The 13,304-nt window shown below is 35.4% G+C and overlaps 1 protein-coding gene across 1 annotated transcript in view; it reads right to left on the bottom strand.

Moving 5' to 3' along the window:
• LOC149555152 (steroid 5-alpha-reductase DET2-like) overlaps positions 1-13,304 on the bottom strand; it is a 62,330-nt gene that overhangs the window by 37,762 nt on the left and 11,264 nt on the right. The window lies entirely within an intron of this gene.

Genomic DNA, 13,304 nt, shown 5'->3' with positions numbered 1-13,304 from the left:
ATGCTCAAGAAATTATAATACTAAATACAGGCACCCTGGTAATTTAGTTGCTTATAGCAGATCACTTATGTGTGAACCTTTCTCAGTCCAGATTTAGGACTGGTTGATAGCAGCCACTGTTTGCATCTGAATATGTCTAGTTTGTCCCTGAACTACATACTCCATGCCTAGCACCATACACAACTTGATCAGAAGTATACGCTGCTCCAAAGATATTAGCCAAACACCTCTAATGAGCTGCAATAGTCGTGCCCAGGCAGAAATTAAGCTCATGCCAAATGTGAGTGTAGCATGTACCAGCAATGTCGAGAATTGAAACTCCATGCTGCCCAAACTTCACCTTGTAAAATGCCCAGATTACAAGGAAATTTTAGTGCTAGAATGTAGGGAAAAAGTGCACACAAATACTATTGTCGCTACCTGATAAGAATCATCATATGAAATCTTAAATCACCCAGCTGTAGTGTGAATTCTCATAGGAAATCCAAACACCCAAATAGGGAAGTTTATTGAATAGAAAAAATCTAAGAAGAGTTCTAAAACTAGAGGATCTATAAAATAACAGAAACTATTGAAACAAAAAAATCTAAACAAAATTCAAACTACTATTCTAATATAGTAGACAAAAAAATTATCCAAAAACTTGGCACATTTTCAAAATTTGGTCTTAAAGGCATTTTGTCAATTGCACAGGGCATCTTTCGTTTGCATACTTTATAATCAGCAATCACAAAATTTTATTGTTTCTCAATTTCTAGTGGCTGATAACAATTGTTTTCTAATATATCTACTGACAAATATATTCTCCATGTGTAATATACGAATTGTTTGTTAAGCAATGTTATGTTCATCATACAAACTACTGATATTACAAAGTAATTAATGCTCGTTAAAAAGGTGGCTAATATTGCAGAAGCGAGTCAACACTCCGCATTAGCATCCAATTGACGTGCTCAACTCTCTTTGAAGACAATGATGTGGTATGGTCCCTTTGGAAAGCCACTGTGGTATAGCTCGCAAGGTGCTCAGCAATAAATTACTAAGTTACTGGTCCGGATTCAGTTTCAAGTTTGAAGTTCAAGAATCGGTTCACAAGTTTGTCAAAATTTTGGAAAGGGGTTTGGGTTTGTTTGGGTTCATTAGTAGCATAGTAGCATAAACACATTTAAACAACAAAAACACCATAAACTTCTAATCATAGTGATCATACCACCATATAGTTCAACATCAAAGAATCAAAACATTATAAATGAAACATAGTATCAAGTTCAACTATCATTGTTTCATGTTCATTGTTCAACTAATGGAATAAAAATCTATTAATATTCTATCTTCTTCAATCTTCATCTTCTTCTTTGGCATTAGTTGACTCAGCAATAGAGCTAAGGCCAATGGGATCAGCAGCAGCAACAATGGTATTGGCATCAAATTCTTCAAAAAATGACAATGACAATGAGAGGCCACCAAAAGCATTTCAGAACAAACTTTTAGGGTTGTCGACACCAAAAACTATTTAAATTTTGCAAAAGAACACTTTTCATTTGTCCACAAGGCCCATAAAGCACATGATCCGAATTGGTTTCGACTTTTTCCGCCTGATTCACCCAGGTTCGAACCAGATCGAACCAGCAGGCAAAAAATTAGAACCCTACCCTAACTTGACTGCGAACCGGACCCAAACTTCGAACCAATTCAAACTTCTAAAGGTCCGGGGGATCCAGGGACGAACCATGGTAACTTAGGTTTTATCCAGAATTATTTCATTGACAAGTTGCTTGACTTTTAAAGAGAGCTTCTTGAATATGGATGGTTACTTTCATGTTCTTTTGTAGTTTAATTACTTCCTATTCGTATTGCAAATCTTTACAAACTGTCTAAACATTGGCTAACCTTTGGGAAAGAGGGTGAAGTTCTGGAAAAACGACATCATGCAACTGATCCAAACTTTCCCACTAGTGATGGCAGGCCTTCTTTCTAGGGAGGCTTGATGATAATATATCATTGTTTTGCATCCAATGAAAGAACATTTTAGAGTGCAATTATTAGAAGTATACATATTATGACATTATACTTCAATTTTCTTATGCTCCACACCAAACTGATGGGCTTATATATGTAATTCACTTTTCTGGGAAAAGACTGTAATTACATTTTGCTTTCTGAACATTTTTTCGTATAAATCAGTTGGCTACTGTGAACTGTTCCTCTTTTTTATACCTAGACATCTCTTTTATAAGAAAAAATGCAAACCTTTTCAATCAAATATGCATCAAACTTATGAGATGTCACTTTTATTGTAAGGACTTGAATGACAACTCAAAACTCAACTACATAAATGGGTCAGTAATATGTATATTATAGCATATAGAGGTATTACAAACATGCAATGTTACAATTTTCAACTGATGATCAGGCTGTGAATTTGGTAGAGCTCTTGAGTAGTAATACTGATGTGTAAGTTTCCATCGTATCTAACATTTTTCTTATTCATCTCTGTTAAATGTTCTATTTGATCCATTCTCATGCTTACAATTATGTTTTTCAATAAGAATATTTGAAGGTACTTAACAATGAACATGACTTGTAAACTATTTTTATTTTTCAGGTTTGAAACCTCATGCAGTTACACTCTATGAAGCAGGAAATCTTGGTGATGCTAGCACTTCCGAGCTATGCAATGACCTGCTTGCATTAGAGGGTACAAAGTTTGAAGGTAAACTGCAAGAGTTTGCAAATCACGCATCCAATCTTCAGTGTGTGTTTGAATGCCTCCAGCCTGGTGGATTGACAACTGATGCAACAGAGGGAGACATTTCTGACTTAATTGATGCTTTCTCTAACAAAAGTGCTTTTTCTGATGGTGAGAATCCAAGAAAAAGTATTGGAAACTCTAATGTTAGGCAAGAACTACAATTAAATGGTTCTGGAAATAATTTCCATTGGAGCTCATTTGAATCTGAAATTTCTCAGATGGAGCTGATAGATCATCTCAGCACTATGAAGACCAGCTGACAAATGTGGGCCTTTATGCTGAGAACGAAGAAAACTCTTTTGAGTTCTACAGACACCGACATTAATTCAAAGAAATTTTTGAACAGGAAGCGCCAATACCGTGTAGATGTTCTTCGTTGTGAAAGCTTAGCTGGCTTGGCACCACCCATATTGCATTGTTTATTTCGCCGTGACTATGAGACATAATTGCTTCAATGATCCATCTCCCTTCTTCTCGTTCAGTAATTTTCCCCGGAGGTACTAGTCCTGTCCATTTTGGTCCACCATCATATTCTTAAATGACAACGTGGATGAAACTGATTCTATATTCAGTAGCAGGTTCTGGTCCTATTTCTGTTGTTCTAATGAAAGGTCAGCAGATTAGATTGCTTCCTCTGCCCTTATCAGGAAGTGAAAAATATTATCTAACAATCTCCACCTTGACAACAATTTACCTAATACTTGCCCACGTCCATGTATCACCCCTTTTGCAAACCAACTTCCAAGAGAAACCACACTCCATTTTAGCTTCTCTACCAACATTGGTTTAGTAAACATATCTATACAATTTTGGGGTGTATGGACCTTTTCAAGAGATACTCCACCTTCTTCAATAACGTGTCATACAAAATGGTAATTAACCTCAATATGCTTAGTTTTACTGTGGTACGCTGGATTTTTAGCCAAATGGATAGCACTTTGACTATAACAAAATATAATCACATTATTTAGCACTTTCCAAACTCACCCAAAAAACCCTTCAACCAAATTGCCTCTTTACATGCATGTGAGACAGCCATATTTTCTGCCTCAGTTTTAGATTAAGCAACCGTCACTTAAAGTTTTGACATCCAACTAATTGCTCCACCTACAAGATTAAAGACATAACCTGTTGTAGATCTGCTTCTGTACAAATCACCTGCAAAATCAGAATCAACATAACCACAAACCAAATCGCTACAACAGTTATAGGTGATACAATAATTGCTTGTGCCTCTAAGATATTGAAGCACCAATTTCACTACTGCCTAATGCTCTTTCCTTGGATTTGCCATTTATCTACTAACAACATCCACTACATGTGAAATATTTGGTCTTGTACATACCATCGCATACATTAAACTTCCTACTACATTTGCATAAGGTACAAGAGACATATAATCCTTTTCTTCCTTAGTACTAGGACATAAACTTGAAGAAAGCTTAAAATGGGAAGCCAAAGGGATATTAACAAGTTTCACATTTTGCATACTAAATCTGATGAGAATCTTCTCCACTATTTCTTCTGCGATAACCAAAGCTTACGATGTTCCCTGTCTCTATGTATCTCTATACCCAAAATTTGTTTTGTTGCTCCTAGATCCTTCATATCAAATGTCCTAGCCAACTAAGCCTTTAGCTTATTAATTTCAGCCATGCTTTTACTTGCTACAAGCATATCATCAACATATAATACCAAGATAATGAATAAGTCATTTTCTAAACTTTTGAAGTAAACACAATGGTCATACTCACTTCTTACAAAGATTTGGTCACCATGAAGGAATCAAACTTCTTGTACCATTGCCTGGGTGACTGTTTCAGGCCATACGATGATTTCTTGAGTTTGCAAACAAATTTTCTGTTGCGATCTTGAACAAACCCTTCTAGTTGTTCCATATATATATCCTCATCTAAACCTCCATGTAGAAGTGTTGTTTTAACATCTACTTGCTCTAACTCAAGATTAAGTAATGCTAATACAATCCGAATAGAGACAAGCTTAACAACTGGTGAAGAAACCTCATGAAAATCAGTACCTTCTTTTTGAGAATAACCTTTTGCTACCAGCCTTGCCTTGTACCTTTCAACTTTATCATCAACGCCCTTCTTCAGTTTGTAGACCCACTTGCAGCCAACAACCTTTCTATCCTTCGGAAGTTCTACCAAGTCCCATGTCTTATTCTTCTCTAAGGCATCCATTTCTTCTTTCATTGCTATTTTCCATTTAGCATTACTCATTGCTTCCTGATAACAACTTGGTTCCCTATCATTAGAAATCAAAGCAACTAATGAAATGAAATCATCATACTTTTTAGGAGGATTCTTAACTCGTGTAGATCTTCTAAGAGATGGTTGTGGTATTTCCACAATTTCCTGTATATTTCTAAATCTGCATCTTCTTCTTCGGAGAGATCTTCTTTCTCTTTTTCTTCTATAGAAGGATGAGTTTCCAACTGAACTTGTTGATATTGTGGTACTTCTTTCTATTCCAAATTATTTAACAAAATCTAATTTTGTTAGAGTGGATTCATCAAATACTACATCTCTACTAATGATGATTTCATGGGTAGTAGGATCCCACAATCTATGTCCCTTAACTCTATCGCCATATCCAACAAAGGAGTATTTGTTGGATTTGAGGTCTAACTTAGAACACTGATTTTTAGAAACAAGAGCATAAGCATCACAACCAAATATTTTTCAAATTTGAAAAATCACATAAATGACCTATCCATACCTCTTCAAGAATATTGCAATCTATTGCAACAATTTGGCATTACTGAGCATACTTCTTGCCCTCTCTAGAAGAGTTCTATTCATGCGTTCAGCAACACCATTTTGTTGAGGAGTGTAAACTATGGTTTTATGCCTTATGATCCTAGCTTCTTTGCAATAGTTCTCAAACTCTAAAGATGTGAACTCACCTCCATTATCTATTCTCAAATACCTGATTGATTTGCCTATACTCTTTTCAACAAAAACTCTAAATTGTTTGAATACACCAAACACATCAGCTTTACTTTTAATAAAAAAGACCCATACTTTTCTTGAGTAGTCATCTATAAATGTCAAAAAATATGATACTCCTCCAAAAGAAACTATAGAGGATGTGTAATGGACACCCAAGAATGCCCAAAAGCTGAATCAATTGCTGAAATTATATTAATTCTAAAAATGTTGCAATCAAGTACAAAGAGATGTATTCCAAAGGCCAAACCCTAAGGGAATGACATCTAGAATGTTACAACAGAGAATGAACGTCCTCTATTGCCAAAAGGAGTGTGATTCACACATCCAAGCTCTTATCAAATGCAAATCATAATCATCCGATACAATAATCCGATGCTAAACAATGAGACTCTCACCCCTATTTATCCTATTCCTTCACCCTTCTAGAAAGAACTTAAACATTAATTAATTGCAAGTGCTAGAAGCTTCCCCCTTCCAATAATTAATGCACTCTCTAGAAACTCCTCTCTTGCAATAATTAATTGTGCTTCTAGAGGCTTCCACCTTTCCAATAATTAATACACACTCTAGACGCATCTCCTTTGTAATACAATAATTAATTAAATTAATTAAATATAAAGCCACCTTTTAATTTTAATTGAATGACTTTATAACAAATTAATTTAATTTCTTCTTATCCTCCACTTAGACTTTGGAGAACGTGAAGGCCAAAAGATGGGCTCATTACAAATCCGCCCTCCTTGAAATTGCTTGTCCTCAAGCAATTAACATAATGGACTCCAACCTCCACCTGGATCCCAATTGAAGCAATGTGTGATATCCATATGGACATTAAACCAACTACAAATCAGCATCATTAGGACCAACCACATGTCGTGCAACCTAGCACCCAATACTGGTGAAGAAGTTAGAATGTCACCAAAAGGTAACTCCATATAAGATCTATGAAATCTCTTCTTCCCAACTGTTGCAACACAAAACTGAATATTTGTAGATGGTGAAAACAAAGCCCAACTCCACTCAGGAGAGTGATCAATATCAACCTCAAACATCAAATTGTCATAAGACAATGTGGCATCCATGTTGAACATAGTACTATCGCAGAAGTGAACATCAACACTTTGTTGATCGATAGTATAATATGACTCTATCACTATATTGCTCACCTCATTAGCAATAACAAGTGTATTATCATCAGAGCACACATCTACAACCGCATGCTTATTACCAAACTCCTCATTGGATGGTTCAACTGACATAGAAGTGGTTGTTGATATGACAGTTCCCTTGCATTCTCCTAATTCCACTATTGCTACATCATCATCCCCTGACAAGGCTTCATATGTGGTCTCCTGACTTTGCACGCATGTCTCTACAGACTCTGTCGAAATGCCCACATCACCAACATCATAACTGGCTGACTCTATACGTGTCTCGATCCCACCTGAGGAATCAACTACCTTCTGCTCTGAAGCAGCATACAAATCATCAATGTTGATGCCCATCTGTCTAGCCATAAGCTGCAACATCATATCCATTCGCCTATTCTGCTCCTGTTGCATACGTTGCCTCTTCTCTAATGTACCCAATAACTGGCTGAACATCACATCTTGATCTGGACTAATATACATCTTTATCCGGCTATCAATATGATCTCCACAGGATGGCAGGACTTATAGCTCTGATACCACTGTAATGGACACCCAAGAATGCCCAAAAGCTGAATCAATTGCTGAAATTATATTAATTCTAAAAATGCTGCAATCAAGTACAAAGAGATGTATTCCAAAGGCCAAACCCTAAGGGAATGACATCTAGAATGTTACAACAGAGAATGAACGTCCTCTATTGCCAAAAGGAGTGTGATTCACACATCCAAGCTCTTATCAAATGCAAATCATAATCATCCGATACAATAATCCGATGCTAAACAATGAGACTCTCACCCCTATTTATCCTATTCCTTCACCCTTCTAGAAAGAACTTAAACATTAATTAATTGCAAGTGCTAGAAGCTTCCCCCTTCCAATAATTAATGCACTCTCTAGAAACTCCTCTCTTGCAATAATTAATTGTGCTTCTAGAGGCTTCCACCTTTCCAATAATTAATACACACTCTAGACGCATCTCCTTTGTAATACAATAATTAATTAAATTAATTAAATATAAAGCCACCTTTTAATTTTAATTGAATGACTTTATAACAAATTAATTTAATTTCTTCTTATCCTCCACTTAGACTTTGGAGAACGTGAAGGCCAAAAGATGGGATCATTACAGGATGGAACCCAAATATCTAAATGAATATAGTCTAGAATACCTTTGCTTGTATGGCTACCAGATTTAAACTTTTGTCTACATTGCTTTCCAAAGACACAATGCTTGCAAAAATTTTAATTCAAAGATTTTAAGTTTGGAAGCAAATTATGATTTACTAGTACCTTTAGCCCTTTCTCACTCATATGACTCAATCGTTGATGTCATAAACGAGTAGATTCATCACTTTCCTTAGATACCACTGTCACATGATTTACATCTATACTTCCTTCTAGCCTATAAAGGTTTCCAACTTTTGTAGCCTTCATCACCACTAAAATTCCCTTAGAAACTTTAAGAACTCCACCTTGACAAGAGAATTTGTAACCAGTAGAATCCAAAACACCCAAGGAAATTAAATTCTTTTTAGTTCTGGTACATGTCTTACCCCTGTTAGTGTCTTTACAATACCATCAAACATCTTGATTCTAATACTCCCAAACCCCATAGTCATATAAGAAGCATTATTTCCCATTAAAACAACACCTCCATCAATAGGTTGGTAAGAAGAAAACCAACTCCTATGTGGACACATGTAATCAGAAGCACCTGAATCTTAAATCCATTCATCTTGATTTTGTAAGATATTACAAACAAATAACACTTCACCAACTGTAGCTAAATTTGCCTCAGTTGGACTTGCTTCCTTTTTGGAGTCATCATTCTCTTCTTTTCTTTTCCAACAATCTTTCTTAAGATGCCTTGCTTTATTGCAATACCAACATTTTCCCTTACTCTTTTTGCCTCTTGACTTGAATCTAGATTTATCTCTCGAACCTTCCCCTTTTTCTGTGGAATGACCTTTAGCCACAATTGCTTCCGATGTGGAGGTTTCTCTATTAGACTTCATTTGCACCTCTTCAGACAAAAAAGTTCCCACAACATAATCAAATTCAAGGAAGTTAGTTGTACTAAAACTAATAGAAGTAACTAAGTGATTCGAGGATTCAGGCAAAGAACATAACAATGTAACTGCTTTGTCTTCATCATCGATTTTTACATCCATACTACCAAATTGACAAATTAGAGTATTGAAAACATTTAAATGATCAAGAATTTTTATACATTCCTTCATTTGCAAGCTATACAGTTGCCTCTTCAAGTAGATTTGATTTGTCAAGGATTTTGTCATATAAAGACTCTCCATTCTACCCCATAAACCTGCAATTGTATCTTCTTCAACAATATTAAAAAGAACACCCCATCTGCCAAACACAACCGGATTGTGCTTAGGGATCTCATATCCAAATCTTCCATCTAATGCCTTATGCAATCTCTGCTAGACTAACAAGTCACGTGTCTTGAGCTTCCATAGCTCAAAGTTGTTTTTGCCATTAAATTTCTCCACCTCAAATCTTGCATTTGAAACCTTTGCCATTTGATGCTGCAAAAAATTCAACACCAAATTCTAACACAACTACTATAAAAACGAAATTGCTTTGATACCACTTGTTATGGAAGCGGAAGCATTAACTAGAAACAATATACTTACAGCACAAATTAGATGCAAAGAAATAGTAAAAGAAATATTAAATAATAACAATAGAAACGACAGTACACAGATATACGTGGTAAAACCTTGACAATATGTCAAGGAAACATCCACTGTAACATCCAGTTTTTCCAAGTCTAAATTAACATCTAACATAAGCATAGAATACAGTTATAACTTTGATTTCATAGGAAGGCAGTTACATCATTCATGTTCATGTGAAGAAGATTTACCGTTAAAATCAATTAAACAAAAATTTCTTATCCACTTACTTGAAATACCATTAAATGAAATAACTTCAGGAATTGAAATCACATACCTTGGAAAACTGAGACTAAAAAATCATCTAAGTATGCTTCTGTAACCACCTGAGTTAGTCCACCAATACTCTAACAATTTCTCAAATCAACTGCTATCTCAAAAATCAATTGATGAATACCACTAAATACCAATATAACTTAAATTAGGGCATCACATATCATCTTACCAATTAGGGCATCAATTACCATCGGTTTATTTAGGGCTTCTGGTAATGCTTTACCACTTAGGGCTTCCGCAGCCACGGATTCAATTTAGGGCTTCCGCGACAACGGATTTTATCTAGGGTTTCCGCGACGACGGATTCAATTTAGGGCTTCCGCAACCACGGATTCAACTGGGGTTTTTCAATACCACGGATTCAGTTAGGGCTTCCAATACCACCATATCAATTAAGGTTCCAGCCATCACACGATCAATTAGGGCCTCGGAATTCTTTTCCTTAGATTGCTTATCTGTGACAATTTCTCAAGATTAGATAAATACTTATATTCAATATTCATTTATATGAAAGTAAAATGATGATAACAATGAAATACTTCAATTAAATCTTACCTTCTCATAAACAAAATGATAATACCTATTTTTGATAAACAATTGAATGCATGGCTTATCTCTCTCTGACGCATATCCGACATCTTGAGAGAGGTGAAACATTGTCAGGGGCTTTACCACCCAACCTCGGACCACAATATGTCCCCACACGATCTCCAATAAGAAAGGCCCTCCCTACCCGAAATTGACAGGGAACATCTTACCATCCACTGGGCATCATGATATATAACACTCTTGACTATACATTCACAACTCTGCCTATATTCTATATAGCTTGATGGAGACTTTATATGTGCCTTCAACACTTAATCACGCATTTGATCGTTTCCTCATGGGCTATTTCAGTTGCTCTGTATACACGACATCTTCTAAATCCCTACCTTATATAGCTCGCAGACTTCATTTGATACTTGTAAGTTTTCGTTGTCTGTATGTTTGGTTCGTGATGAATAATACCTATGACTAATGTGTTGCCACATTTTAATAGCTACTAAGATCTTTATATACCCCAGTCACCACAATAATGACAAGTATGCGATATTCTCAGTCCTCAGGTATACAAGTCGCTAAATGTGGCTTAGCATTGGTATGATGCCCCCATTTAGCTCCTATACCCAATTGTTGCGGTTGATCCTTTGTCCGCTAAAAGTCGCAGTTTGTGTTGATAATGAATCGATGGCATGGTGTGAACTCTCACGGTAATCATGTGCAATATGAATCAACATTTGTATATCAATTATGGAATTCGCTGTTGGATTGTAATATATTCTTCGGACTGGACATGAGCATACCATTATCGTGTCCTGTGAAGAGGTGTCGAATCCTTGCATAACCGCTATTCTCTGCCGCTAATAGCTCCTATTCACCTTCCGTTCCTGAACTGTTACCCACAACATGATAAGGAAGTTCGATGAACATGAAATTAATCGCTGAGTTATGTTATCTTGGTCTGGCGGTAATGGTTTTAAAGACTGAAGAAAAAGATCTCCCCTTGAAACGACTATGGAAGTCTAATAAATTAATAATAAAGTGCCCGACTCTAAGGCTTCTCACCGTTACAAGAAACTATACGAATTCCACTCAATTCAAATACTTTTAAAAGGGAAATAAAGTTTGAAAAAAAAGATAATTACACAATTCAAATTATCAAACAATTAAATCGATCTCCCCGCCAAGTATTATCATTAAAAAAGAATATTAAATCGAAAAGCAAAGAGTTGGAAAGTTATAATTCGGGAATTATAATAATTGAAATGTTATTATAATTTGAACATTATTAAAGTCTTATAGGCAACATTACTTTATTAATTATTAAATTTTAATAAAGCCAAATCATTTCATATTTAAAAGCACGCACTTAAATATTTATTAAAAATAATATAACAAAAGATAAATTAAAATCCTTTAAGATACGTTTTATATTTAAACTCGATTATTTTAATTAAATTACTAAATAACTCATGCGAATCCCGCAGATGTAATTCTCTTTCAGATCGTTGGGTCTTTAATCTGTCTGCCAGTGATGGTGATGCCCTGCCAAATTCTTTTCTGACAATGCTTCCACCCCTTCAACATGCTCCCTGCAAGGAATTCCTACTTGATTAAATTATAAATTCTTTAATCTTAAATAATCATAACAATTAACCTTTCATCTTAATTCCATGAATTTGCAATTAACGATCAACTAACATGTCATCTTCACTTGAAATCATAACGACCAACTATCTTACCATTTCGCCAGATTATATCAAATTAAACTGCCAACTGATTTCATGCGAACCCCAACGGCTATATTTCAAGCTAGGTCAACAATGGGGATGTAACATCCACGGGGCAAGTATTGTTATTCTTATTGCTCAGAAGAAACTCGTTACATCTTCAACTTCACAAATGCTGCTGCAATATTTCTATTTAGACATTGATTATGCGATGTATCTATTGACAACAACCACTGCATATGAAATATCTGGTCTTGTACATACCATCACACACATTAAACTTCCTACTGCATTTGCATAAGGTACACAAGACATATAATCCTTTTCTTCCTTAGTACTAGGACATAAACTTGAAGAAAGCTTAAAATGGGAAGCCAAAGGGATGTTAACAAGTTTCACATTTTGCATACCGAATCTGATGAGAATCTTCTCCACATATTTCTTCTATGATAACCAAAGCTTCCCATGTTCCCTGTCTCTATGTATCTCTATACCCAAAATGTGTCTACATATTGTCAAGGAAACATCCACAGGGCAAGTATTGGTATTCTTATTGCTCAAAAGAAACTCATTATATCTTCAACTTCATAGTTGGTGCCGCAATATTTCTATTCAAACATTGATTATGCCTTCACAAAGAAGAAATAAATATAACCTCTTGAAGATAAGAGACCTAGAATAAAACTCGATTTATTCCTCAAAAACTTAAAGTTTCCTTTTGAAAATAAAAACTGTTCTTTTTTTAAAATAAAATAAAAGATTGTTTTCACAATCTTGTTTTTCTGCTTTTCTTCAATTGTTGTCATTATCTAACAATGTCATTGGATTGGGAAGAACCAATTAATGCATCAAATAGTAAAGAGAATGATCTATCCAATCATTCACAAGCAGTGATGGAAAGGCTCTTAAATGAGCTGCTCTTCAAAAGCTCCCTACTTATGATAGTCTCAGGAAGAGCATTCTCAATGAAGTTGTTGCAACTGAAATTTCAAATACGAGAATATTGAAGTCACAACACTTTTCACTGAAATGCAGAGGACGTTCATTCATAGAGTAGCGCTTTCTTTCCAAATTCAGAGAAAGAGTAGAGAGGTAAAATTAAAACTCAAATCCTTTTGCAGTAATGGCATTCAAAACAAAGAAGGGTGATAATAATAAAAATGGGTACAACTACAGTGGGG

This window comes from Cupressus sempervirens, chromosome 5, assembly GCF_028749045.1.
Source record: "Cupressus sempervirens isolate cs-2001-9-10 chromosome 5, ASM2874904v1, whole genome shotgun sequence".
Lineage (NCBI taxonomy): Eukaryota > Viridiplantae > Streptophyta > Pinopsida > Cupressales > Cupressaceae > Cupressus > Cupressus sempervirens.
Note: the sequence above shows the minus strand (reverse complement) of the source record. Positions and strands in the feature narration are given on the sequence as shown.